General features: G+C 36.8%; 1 protein-coding gene and 1 long non-coding RNA gene across 3 annotated transcripts in view; one reads left to right on the forward strand and one right to left on the reverse strand.

Annotated features, from left to right (window-relative positions):
- The window catches only part of LOC131814438 (uncharacterized), a 225,072-nt gene that overhangs the window by 152,066 nt on the left and 59,175 nt on the right, over nucleotides 1–13,831 (forward strand). The gene's annotated exons all lie outside the window — the stretch shown is intronic.
- Nucleotides 1–13,831, reverse strand: part of LOC131814435 (complement factor H-related protein 4-like) — a 55,192-nt gene that overhangs the window by 40,675 nt on the left and 686 nt on the right. The window lies entirely within an intron of this gene.

A 13,831-nucleotide genomic window follows, 5' to 3' on the forward strand; every position in this document is an offset into this window, starting at 1 on the left:
ATAGCCTTGTGCTTTGGTGCGACTGCCCTTCTGGGATAAACCTGCATCTGTTGCAACATCGTGAGACCTTCCTGCAGAGAACCAGCACAGGTCTGCACCATGCCAGGTCGCTAAAGTTTTGAGTTCTAAAACTCAGGTGGCTTGCCTGGGATAGAACATAGGTGGGCAAGCAGATGGCCCCGACATAGTCAGGGTGAAGGCAGGATCTGAGGGACATCTGGAACACATAAGGGGAGATTGTTTCCTCTTTTGTGAGGGCTTCCCAGACAGCAGTGGGCTTGAGCTCCCCTTTCCAGGGACAAGAGAGAGGGCTGCCAGCATTTCCTGCCTCTGTGTTCTTTCTTTTGGGATGAAATTCTCAGTCCTGACATTTTGTCTAAGAATAAGCATCTGACAAAGTATAGTATACATTCTTGATGAAAACCCTCAACAGAGTAGGGACACAGGGAATGTATCACAACATCATAAGTCTGAATATGAAAAAGCCACAGCTAATATAATTCTCAATGGGGCAAAACTGAGAGCTTTTCCTCTACCAGCAGGAACAAGACAGCAATGTCCATTCTCACCATTCTTATTCAACATAGTACTAGAAGTCATAGATTTCAGCAATCAGACAACAAAAAGAAATAAAATTTCCCATTCAAATTGGGAAGGAAGAAGTAAAACTTTCACTATTTGCAGATGACATGGTACTCCATGTGGAAAACCCTTAAGACTCCACTAAAAAATTGCTAGAAATGATACATGATTCAGTGAAGTTGTAGGATACAAAGTCAACATACAGAAATCTCTTGCATCTCAATATGCTCATAATGAAGTAGCATAAAGAGAAATCAAAGAATTGATCCCATTTATAATTGCACCAAAACCCATCTCATACCTGAGAATAAATCTAACCAAAGAGGTAAAATATCTGTACTCTGAAAACTATAGAACACTGATGAAAGAACCTGAAGATGACACAAAAAATTGGAAAAACATTCCATGCTCATGGATCGGAAAAACAAATAGTGTAATGATGTCTATACTATCCAAAGCAGTCTACACATTGAAATCAATCCCTATCAAAATACCACCAGCATTGTTCACAGAGCTAGAACAACCTATCTAAAATCCATGGAACCACAAAAGACTGCCCCGCCCGGCATAAAGCCAAAGGAATTTGCTTTTGAAAAAGCAAAGCAGGGCGCCTGGGTGGCTCAGTGGGTTAAGCCGCTGCCTTCGGCTCAGGTCATGATCTCAGAGTGCTGGGATCGAGTCCCGCATCGGGCTCTCTGCTCAGCAGGGAGCCTGCTTCCCTCTCTCTCTCTCCGCCTGCCTCTCTGTCTACTTGTGATTTCTCTCTGTCAAATAAATAAATAAAATCTTTAAAAAAAAAAAAAAAAAGAAAAAGCAAAGCAAAGCTGGAGATATCATGATTCTGGACTCCAAGCTATATTACAAACCTGGGGTCATCCAAACAGGTTAGTACTGGTACAAAAACAGATACATAGATTAATCAATGGAAGAAAAGAAAACCCAGAAATGGACCCACAACTGTAAGGTCAACTAATTTTTGACAAAGCAGAAGAGAATATCCAATGGAAAAAAGATAGTCTGTTCAACAAATGGTGTTGGGAACACTGGACAGCCACATGCAAAATAGTGAACCTGGACCACTTTCTTACACCATACACAAAAATAAATTCAAAATGGATGAAAGACCTAAATGTGAGACAGGAAACCTCTAAAATCCTAGAGAACACACGCGGCAAATTCTTCCTAGACACATATCCAGAAGCAGGGGAAACAAAAGAAAAAAAATGAAATATTGGGACTTCGTCAGATAAAAAACTTCTGCACAGTGAAGGAAACAATCAACAGAACTAAAATGCAACCTTCAGAATGGGAAAAGGTATTTGCAAATAACATCTCTGATAAAGGGTTACTATCCAAAATATATAAAGAGTTTATCAAACTCAACACCCAAGGAACAAGTAATCCAATCAAGAAATGGGCAGAAGGGGCACCTGAGTGGCTCAGAGGGTTAAGCCTCTGCCTTCGGCTCTGGTCATGATCTCGGGGTCCTGGGATCCAGTCCCTCATCAGGCTCCTGCTCGGCAGGGGAGCCTGCTTCCTCCTCTTTCTCTCTTTCTCTGCCTGCCTCTCTGACTACTTGTGATCTCTGTCTGTCAAATTAAAAAGGGGGGGGGCAAAAAAAATGAATAGTCATTTTCCCAAAGAAGATATACTGATGGCTACCACACACTTAAAAAAATGATCAACATCACTTGTCATCAGGGAAATACAATTCAAAACCACAATGAGATATTACCTCACACCTGTTGGAATGGCTAAAATTAACAATACAGGAAACAATGTTGTTGGAGAGGATGTGGAGAAAGGGGAGCCCTCCTACACTGTTGGTGGGAAGGCAAGCTGGTGCAGCCACTGTGGATAACAGTATGGAGGTTCCTCAAGACATTAAAAATAGAACTTCCCTACAACCCAGCAACTGCACTACAGGTTATTTATGCCCCAAATACAGATGTAGTGAAAAGAAGGGGCACCTGCACACCAATGTTCATAGCAGCAATGTCCACAATAGCCAAACTGTGGAAGGAGCAGAGATGTTCTTCAACAGATGAATGGATGAAGAAGATGTGGTTTATATATGCATGGAATAATACTCAGCTGTCAGAAAGGATGTATACTTGCTATTTCCATAGACATAGATGGAACTACAGGGTATCACCTGCAGGAAGTAAATAAGTGAAAATAAGTAAAAGCGAATAAGTAAATCAGAGAAAGACAAATATCATATAGTTTCATTCATATGTGGAAAATAAGGAATAGCGCAGAGGACCATAGCAGAAGGGAGGGAAAACTGAATGGGAAAGAGTCAGAGAGGGAAACAAACCATGAGAGGCTCTGGACTCTGGGAAACAAATTGGGGGTTACAGAAGGCAGGTGGGTGGGGGATGGGGTACCTGGATGATGGGCATCAAGGAGGGCACGTGATGTGATGATCATTGGCTGGCATATGCAACTAATGAATCATTGAACACTAATGATGTACTATAGTTTGGCTAATTGAATTTAAATTAAAAAATTAAAAAGTGAAATTCAATGATTCTTATCACCATACATATTTATTATTACTTTAATTGCTAAACTCCTTTCTTTACTTGGTTTTATGACAATCATTTAACAGTCCATTCTAGAATTTCTTTTTAAAAGGCAAGGGGCAAATAACCAATTGAGCTGAATCCCATCATGGAACATATTCATTATGAAAATGTTTAACATTTCATTCAAGTTCCATATAAAATTGTACTTTTGTGTATTAAATAACACTGGTGTTGGATTTCATATATAGTCATTTTTCCTTACAGTTTTAGCAAATTTTTAGCACATTTATATTAGGGAATTTTTAAGAAATGATTCCATAGTATAGTTTTGATTGTTTAGAATTTAAATGAACATACTTTTCTCCACTAAATAGTGGTGATGCCCTATCATAAAACAACACAAACCCCAACTTACCTCATTTCTACCCCCCCACCAAAAGCCAGATTCCTTTGGTAGTTGTTAGTTTTATGTTTAGTGTTCATGTTTTCATATGAAAATTTTATGCTTCGTTACAGGCTAATATGTGTGCTTTTCAGTTTAGAAATTCAGATCCACCTCATGGCATAAAGATTACTGGAAAAATAAATTAGTTAAATTTCAAATGTGTTCCTATATTGTGCGTACAGAAATAGTTTTTACTAGTATATTAACATTTTTTTTATTAATTTTTTATTTTTTATAAACATATATTTTTATCCCCAGGGGTACAGGTCTGTGAATCACCAGGTTTACACACTTCACAGCACTCACCCAAGCACATACCCTCCCCAATGTCCATAATCCCACCCCCTTCTCCCAAACCCCCTTCCCCCAGCAACCCTCAGTTTGTTTTGTGAGATTAAGAGTCACTTATGGTTTGTCTCCCTCCCAAACCCATCTTGTTTCATTGATTCTTCTCCTACCCACTTGAGCCCCCATGTTGCATCACCACTTCCTCATATCAGGGAGATCATATGATAGTTGTCTTTCTCTGCTTGACTTATTTCGCTAAGCATGATATGCAGACACATGAAAAAGTGCTCCATATCACTCGGTATATTAACATTTTGATAGAATTAGTTTCTATCCTACTAAGTTAATGCAAGGGAAGAGTAATAAAGTTTTTTAATCAATTAATTCACTCAACTTAAATTATTACTATTTTTTAAGGATTTATTTATTTGCTAGAGAGACCACAGGAGCACAAGCTTGGATGGCGTGGGGAGGAGGAGAGATGGGGAAGGGGGAAGGGCTGAAGAAGAGAAGGACAGAGTGTTAACCTGACTCTATGTTGGGCTCTGAACCCCACAGAGGGCTTGATCTCAGGACCCTGAGATGATGACCTGAGTCCAAACCAAGAGCAAAGTGCTTAATTGGCTGTGCCATCCAGGTTCATCTCAATTATTTTTTAAAAAGTAAAGAATCTACTAAAGGAATAATCCATCCCCAAAGTAGCAATCAATACACAAACACATACACACAGGGTCAGCCCATTAGCTAGCCTGAGCCAAACGCCTTCCCTCTCGGTTATATCTCAATATAATTCTTGATTTTTCAACTTTATTAACTACTTTTAGCTACCAGGTCTAAAAGACAGGGACATATCTCTTTGACGTCATCTTCCTACCACCTTCTCCTGGTATTCACTGTTATGTATGTTTACTAAAGAGGAAAAGTTCTCCTATTGATTACCCTTTTTACTTCCAGTAATTCTCAAGAATTTCCATGAATTTTAAATGGCAGCTCTTGACTGTAAGAAAACGGTATCACCTACTCTATTTGTCCATCCTTCTACTGCCATCTCCAGAATCTTAGTTCTGATTTTTATCATTTGCCACCTTGACTGGGAAACAGCCTGCTGAACAGTCTCCAAGCCTCCATCCTCCCATTCTCCACAGGCTACACAGGAGTTACTGCAAAATTGGTCACAACGTTCTTGTGTTTAAAATTCTTTGGTGACTTCCCCTTTAACATGTAAGACATTCCAAACTCCTTACTCTGCCCTGGGAACCCCCCTGTCTCACTCTTCCATTCTCTCTGACATCATCTTGTCTCCTCTACCATGTACCCATTGCACCAAAGTCTCCCTGGTTTGTTCACGTTTTGTCCAGCATCTCAAATGTATTTTTTTCCTGTAGGTCTTTTAGTTGTTTTCTCTTCTGCAACATGTGCACCAGAGAATTTGGTGGTTGCCTTTGTCTCGTCTTTCAGGTTCTGCTCAAATATTATTTCCTCAAAGTGACCCACTTCAGACCAGCCCAGCGAAAGGCTCTTACCCCACTAGCCCATCTCTGTTGTTCTCCCTCAGCGCCTACTTCACTTCCTTCCGAACATAGTTCACGATTCATAATTATCATTCATAATCCTTTTACAAGGATTTCAACTATCCTGCCATCAAAATGAAGGCTCCCTGAGAAGAACGACCATCTCCATCCTCTTTTATAGAAGGAACAATTCTCAGTAATACTCAGATCCTCTAACCTCAAATTCATCTCCTGTCTGCTTTGGTTCTAATCTTCAACACGCTGAGCATTATCAGCTCATGTCATAACAAAATATTTCAATGATTCACTATCTTGTGTTCTAACAGGAATTAGGCATATCTTACAAAACATGACTTTTACCTGTTTGAATTGACCAAAAGAAGTAAAGTTTACTTAAACTAAATTCTCAAAAATTTTTTTAATTAGACAAAAAGAGTAATTTCAGCCCATGCAGTCAAATAATTGGCATGAATTTACAGCTACCACTATTGTTTAAATTAAGTTGTCAGTTTTAAGTAGGTAACATATACATATTTCAAAGGCATACAAACATTTTCAAGGAAGACTTAGCTGATGACTCTATTTTTTTAAATAATATCTCTCTTCTCAAGTTCTAAGTTAGTGAGTGAACTAAACTTTCTATTGTCTTATGTACTATTTATGTTTAAACAACAAATATTTCAACTTATACATTTGTGTAGTCACATAAATTTGTAAAAAAAATTATAAAATTATCTGGGTGAACTATTTATTCTCTTGGCCTGATTTTGTAATTTAAAATTATTCTCTCCATAAATAAGAGGGTGGATAGTTTTGATTATTGGATAGGACTAAGATTCATTTTGCTTCTATTTGAGGGACATAGTTATAATTGATTGCTTCAAGTTAAAAACAAGTATCCTTGATAATTTAATAATCATCATTAATTTAATATTTCAAATTTCAAATTTTAAAGGGATATTATTAACATAAAACAGAGAGCTAATTACTTGTTTTTAAATCAGTGTATCTATAAACTGTTATTTGATAAGCAATCTTTAACAAATGAAATAAATCATGATAAATTATATATTTGAGAAAACCTTAATGAGATGTGTACCAGATTGCTTTGGTAGGAGATACTATCTTTCAGGAGATACTATCTTTCAGCTAGTCTAAGTTTAAATTTAGTAGATATTAAAATATATTATTAAGAAAATAATACTATCTTTCAGCTAGTCTAAGTTTAAATTTAGTAGATATTAAAATATATTATTAAGAAAACTAAAAATCAAATTAGAAAAAAATAAATCAAATGGGCAAAATGGAAATAGCAAAAGTAGATATTTTATATTAAAATTTTTCCCCAACTTCTTATTGGTATATATGCATATTGGTTATTGTGCATATATATATGATCCAATTAGCTTTTTAAAAGAAAACATATTCAAAGTATTTTGTAAATAATATGAGAATAAGTAAAGGTATTTGGCCAATAATATATATATCCATAAAAAAGAAAACATCAATTGTAATGAAGGTTTTATGTTTTATTTTAATTTGAGTTTATTTATTTATTTATTTTGGGTGGGGAGCACACTTGTTTGCACATGTGAGCAGAGGTGAGGGGTTGGGGGAGGGGCAGAGGGAGCAGAGCATCTCAGCCCCTCTGTACTGACTGCAGAGCACTATTCAGGGCTCGATCCCCTGACCCTGAGATCATGTCCTGAACTGAAATCAAGAGGTAGTTTCTCAACTGACTGAGCCACTCAGGTGTCCACAAATGAAGTTCAAAAAATTAACTCTAGAAAAAGAGAGATTATACTGCATTATTAAAGCATTTGAAGAAATAAAATATGTTTAAAATTTGGAAGTATGATTATACAATTTCTTCTTGAAATTTTAACAGTGTAAATGCCATGAAGATAATTCCAGGGTTATAAAAAGCAAATGGGAGAACAGATAATAGCTAAAAGAAATCAGGCAGAAAACAAATATGTGATAATGAGGGCTGAAACAAGCTACACTCAGGGTACAGCTTGACTACATCACTGAAATCAAGTTTCGTGGGATGTGTAGTGTTTGGATCACGAAAATCTAATGTCAATTATTGTTCAAGCCAAAATGGTATCTTCCTAAAACAGTCTATACTGACTGGATGTTGTAAAATGGCTCTGGGTCAGAGGGTGACACTAATTGAGGACCTTTGAAAACTCTAGCAGGAATGATTTGGCATCTGAATAATTCTCATGATAATCTTGACGAGTAAGTATTGAAAAAGAAAAAGAAGAAAAACAACACACACTATACCCAGTTACACCTGCAGCACTTGTGGAAATGCCATGATGGAGGATTTAGTTGGGGGCTCATCTCAATCTTCCATTTTTGCAGATCTACTGTTAGTCTGTTGTACACCAATTGATGTTTCTTCAGTCTTAAATGTCCTACTTCCTATCATCCTTAACTGGTTAACTCCTATTCAACCTCCAAAGCCTACCCAAGATGCCATCGTGATTTACCTCTCCATTTGGGCTCTCACAAATCAACTCCTCAACCCTATCCCACTCCATCCTCCCATTCCTATTTGGGTTTCTTGTCTCCTCTAAGTAATCCTATAGTCTTTCTTTTGCTTATCTCCATCACAATACCTTATATGATAAAATACAGTATATTAATAAAATACAACAACCATTCTTTTTGTTTTCCTTACAAAAAGTGCTCTTTTGGAAAATGCTGGCCACTGGGCCTGGCACTTAACAGTCACTCAAAAAATGATTATTGGATGAATAAAAAAATGAAACAAGAAAATGAGTGGAAGACTAGAGAATTCTCATGGAGCCTTTCCATTACATCTGCAGATTGTAGACAACCTCAGGAAAGAGCATAGTGGATGGTAGCAAATATAATAGATAAGACTTGGGAACAAATGTTTAGTGATCTTTAAGCTCTACTGCATGAATTCAAGAAACTCTGATATCTGTAATTCCATTGTATATCTTGTCCACATGTCCTAAATTTTAATTTATAATTCTGAAGTCAGGGATGATTTTAGTTAAGTTCAAAAAATAAAAACTTTTGAGAGTCTGTGAAGTGAACATTTCAGTAACCACTTTTCTGTCTATTAAATTTTTGGTCAACAAGGTTTGAGAAACTTGTTGCGCTGAGCGAAAATGTCAAAGCAAATGGAGTTTTCTAAGAAATATTTTTATCCCTTCCCTTCCGTTATTTTTGTGATTTTTTTTGTTCTACTACATTAATTTCTCTGAGCCATTTTTATAATGTTTCCTTAAAATTTTCAACTGAATTTTAACACTTCCTCTCACCCCCAATTACTTCATGTCCCTTTTACGCGCCATATTCTGAAAACAGTTAAAGATGTTAAATGGGTAAAGTGAGCACAGGAGAGATCAGTTGGCAAGAATCTCACAGGTCTGGGCAGGTGGGGGATGGTGTGTGGGGTGAGGAGGCGGAGGCATTGCTGGGAAGAAGGAAAAGTGCAAAGACTGTCCTACAATCAGGGATTGAGCAAAGAAAAGTGGATCGATTTAGACTTTGGCTCAAGCCCTAGCAATCAAAGGTCGAAAATGAAGACTTTTACTAATTTGTTGTCATTTGGGAACTTACTTCTGGCTAAGAATAATTTCAGTGATACTCAATAATTCAGTTGTAGTTGAACATTACGTGCAGGCAGAAGAGTAGAATGCGCGTTCTCTGGACATGTGTACCCTTAAAATAAACAAGGTTTGCTTCAGCTGACCTCCCCCTCTCATGACATTCTGGGGCATCTGCTCTGACCCTTCTCATGGGGCTCTCCTGCTCGGATCTCCCCTCCTCAGGAATACCCCACGTGCCAGACTTGCTTAGTCCAGTTCTTCACCCTCATCTTCCCTTTCTACCTTTCCTCACTAAAATGTTCCAGAGAAGTTATCCATTTAGGATAATTCACAATGAATTGCAGTGAGGAACACTAGCTTTCATTCTTCTAAAGTATTTGTTCAGAGTATTTGTCATTCCACATAAACTTCAGGTTTGTTCAATCTGGTGATCTCATATTTTTGAAGAAGACACAATATTGAAGGCAGTTGGGTCAATGCACAACTTTAAATCACATCCACTCCAAAACTGCTAGAACTTATACAGGAATTCAGTAAAGTGTCAGGATATAAAATCAATGCACAGAAATCAGTTGCATTTCTCTACACCAACAGCAAGACAGAAGAAAGGGAAATTAAGGAGTCAATCCCATTTACAATTGCACCCCAAACCATAAGATACCTAGGAATAAACCTAACCAAAGAGACACAGAATCTATACTCAGAAAACTATAAAGTACTCATGAAAGAAACTGAGGAAGACACAAAGAAATGGAAAAATGTTCCATGCTCCTGGATTGGAAGAATAAATATTGTGAAAATGTCTATGCTACCTAAAGCAATCTACACATTTAATGCAATTCCTATCAAAGTACCATCCATCTTTTTCAAAGAAATGGAACAAATAATGCTAAAATTTATATGGAACCAGAAAAGACCTCAAATAGCCAAAGGGATATTGAAAAAGAAAGCCAACGTTGGTGGCATCACAATTCCGGACTTCAGGCTCTATTACAAAGCTGTCATCATCAAGACAGCATGGTACTGGCACAAAAACAGACACATAGATCAATGGAACAGAATAGAGAGCCCAGAAATAGACCCTCAAATCTATGGTCAACTAATCTTCGACAAAGCAGGAAAGAATGTCCAATGGAAAAAAGACAGCCTTTTCAATAAATGGTGCTGGGAAAATTGGACAGCCACATGCAGAAAAATGAAATTGGACCATTCCCTTACACCACACACAAAAATAGACTCAAAATGGATGAAGGACCTCAATGTACGAAAGGAATCCATCAAAATCCTTGAGGAGAACACGGGCAGCAACCTCTTCGACCTCTGCCGCAGCAACATCTTCCTAGGAACAACGCCAAAGGCAAGGGAAGCAAGGGAAAAAATGAACTATTGGGATTTCATCAAGATCAAAAGCTTTTGCACAGCAAAGGAAACAGTTAACAAAATCAAAAGACAACTGACAGAATGGGAGAAGATATTTGCAAACGACATATCAGATAAAGGACTAGTGTCCAGAATCTATAAAGAACTTAGCAAACTCAACACCCAAAGAACAAATAATCCAATCAAGAAATGGGCAGAGGACATGAACAGACATTTCTGCAAAGAAGACATCCAGATGGGGAACAGACACATGAAAAAGTGCTCCATATCACTCGGCATCAAGGAAATACAAATCAAAACCACAATGAGATATCACCTCACACCAGTCAGAATGGCTAAAATCAACAAGTCAGGAAATGACAGATGCTGGCGAGGATGCGGAGAAAGGGGAACCCTCCTCCACTGTTGATGGGAATGCAAGCTGGTGCAGCCACTCTGGAAAACAGCATGGAGGTTCCTCAAAATGTTGAAAATAGAACTGCCCTATGACCCAGCAATTGCACTATTGGGTATTTACCCTAAAGATACAAATGTAGTGATCCAAAGGGGTACATGCACCCGAATGTTTATAGCAGCAATGTCCACAATAGCCAAACTATGGAAAGAACCTAGATGTCCATCAACAGATGAATGGATCAAGAAGATGTGGTATATATACACAATGGAATACTATGCAGCCATCAAAAGAAATGAAATCTTGCCATTTGCAACAACATGGATGGAACTAGAGCGTATCATGCTTAGCGAAATAAGTCAAGCAGAGAAAGACAACTATCATATGATCTCCCTGATATGAGGAAGTGGTGATACAACATGGAGGCTTAAGTGGGTAGAAGAAGAATCAATGAAACAAGATGGGATTGGGAGGGAGACAAACCATAAGTGACTCTTAATCTCACAAAACAAACTGAGGGTTGCTGGGGGGAGGGGGTTTGGGAGAAGGGGGTGGGATTATGGACATTGGGGAGGGTATGTGATTTGGTGAGTGCTGTGAAGTGTGTAAACCTGGTGATTCACAGACCTGTACCCCTGGGGATAAAAATATATGTTTATAAAAATAAAAAATTAAAAAAAAATAAATAAATCACATCATAAAGGTAAGCACCACACAACTATCTCTGAAAATGGGGAGTTCTGGTGAAGGGAGAAGGAGAAAATTTATTAAGATATTGGAACTGAGACATAGATTTTTTGATTAGAAACCTCTACCTCAAGTTGTCTGGGAATGGGATAACCATGTATCACATTCACATATAATCTCATAAAAGAAGATAGTTTAGAATTAATTCTTAGGACTTAAAACATCAATTATTTTTTTCCTTTTTAGGGTTAACTCAAATTTGAAACCATATATAAAGTTCCTTTTCCTCCTCTTCTGATTGAAGAGAATCATCGAGCTTTGATCTATATTTTAAGTCCTTAATTAAAGAAGTTTTTTGCCCTTTAAACTTCCAGAATTAGATAACACATATATCTCTCCACACAAAATAGCTTATGTATACTTGAACATGTTTCAATAGGTTTTCATTTATTCACATTTATGAGCCAGATAGTCCTGGGCTGTGGCTAATTTCAAAGAGTATGTGTTATGTTTAAGAGGCTATTATTCTCAACTCTGTCCTGTAAATCTGACCAGATTCTAGCAGCCTGTGGGGACTCCTGCAAACATGATGTTTTATAAGGAAGCAATTATACAAATGGCAATGGGAATGCAGAGAGTCTATCACATTAAAAAGGTACTAGTTGGTCTCTGAGAAACTTGCGCAAAAAATTCTTGCTATTGTCTGTTATTCCTCTTTACTGGTGAGTAGCATTTTTTGAGGAATGTTAAGTTTTTAAAAAGACCAGAGGCCATTTATGAAAGCTAAAATGCCAAGCTCATTTGAATAAAGCAGAGTGTTGTAGTATTCAGGCCAGTATTCAACTAGAAGAAACCTATATGACAATTAAACACATTTAGATGAAAGATAAAATATAGATAAAATGAGTCAGCTAAAATCAATTATGTAAGTAAGGAGTTTAAATCGCTATGATTTAATTTTTATTACATATTTCACAGCATCAAATTTAATTCCAATTCCACTTTGTAAATTCTTAAACCATTTAATTAAGCTTGGCTTCAATTCACTACAAATAAAACAAATCTTCTTTATGTGACAAATGATATCTACATAAAGCCTCAGCAAACAATATGTAAATGTTGAGACACTGAAAGTATTCCTGTTTAAGAAAAGACAAAACAAAACAAAACCAAACAAAACAAAAATACAAAAAAAACTTGGGTAAATAAAAAGGTGTTTATGGGTCCCTGGGTGGCTCAGTTGGTTAAGTAAGCATCTCCCCTTGGTTCAGGTCATGATCCCAAGGTCCTGGGACTGAGTCCCACATTGGGCTCCTACTTAGTAGGGAGTCTGCTTCTCCCTCTCCCTTTGTCTGTTGATCCCCCTGCCTGTGCGCTGTCTGTCAAATAAATAAATAAAATCTTAAAAAAAAAAAAAAGAAAAAGATATTTGGTATGATTGGTAACATTAACAGTGTCCGGGAAGTCTTTGCCAATACAATATTTTACTTTTGAGTACTAACTGTAATATTTATGTGTGCAGAGGAACGATGGAATACCTAGTTGAAAAGGTGACTAGATTTAAGATTTCCAAGGAAAAGTCAAGCAGTAGTATATTAGAATGCAAAACTGAAAAAAGGCTCTACCCTTGAAAAAAATTAAACACATTTGAATAAGCCTTACAAAAATGATTAAAGGATATAATAAAGCGATATTTACCTTTATTTTCTAGATTGAAAGATGCTCAGGGAGAGAGATTTTCTGTTATTTGCTAATGTTTCTTAATGCTTAGAGGCTGACATGAAGTAAGGGTTCAGTCAAAACCTGTTGACTTAGTGAAAAGTTTCGGAAATTGATGAATGATAGGTAACTAATTTGGTTTAAAAATGTCAGTCAAATATTATCACATAACTTAGTTACCTATTATGAATTAGAAACCAAATTTCTTCCGAAGAAACTTTTTAATCTATTGAGAAGGAGGTTAGAATTAAATTTAATTATAAATCTGGTAATTATCTTACTGATACCAAAAAAAAAAAAGCTTCTACATTCATATTCACTTCTCCTATAGACTGATCTTCTAGAATATATCTCAAATACACCACAGGAAGAAACCCTTTTGAATAACTCAGTGTTACAAACATTGCATGTTCAACTTTTTCAAATTTATGTGATATTTTCATTCTAATGATACAAGTAATGCTTGCTTCACTGCAAGACTTCTAAGGCTGTGGCAATATCAATTGTAAATGATACATGGATTTTTCTTTAGAGAGTTAACAACAATCTCCGAAATAAATTCCATCATCACATGATTTCACAGTTTCTATTGTCTAATTTCTGTTGTCGTTCTATATATGTTCATATGCTTCATAATACCTTCACCCAAAACATTTTGGTGAAAATTCGAAGCAGAAAAAATTATGATAATTTCAAGGGAA

This window comes from Mustela lutreola, chromosome 14 (assembly GCF_030435805.1).
Source record: "Mustela lutreola isolate mMusLut2 chromosome 14, mMusLut2.pri, whole genome shotgun sequence".
In the NCBI taxonomy this organism is placed as follows: Eukaryota; Metazoa; Chordata; class Mammalia; order Carnivora; family Mustelidae; genus Mustela; species Mustela lutreola.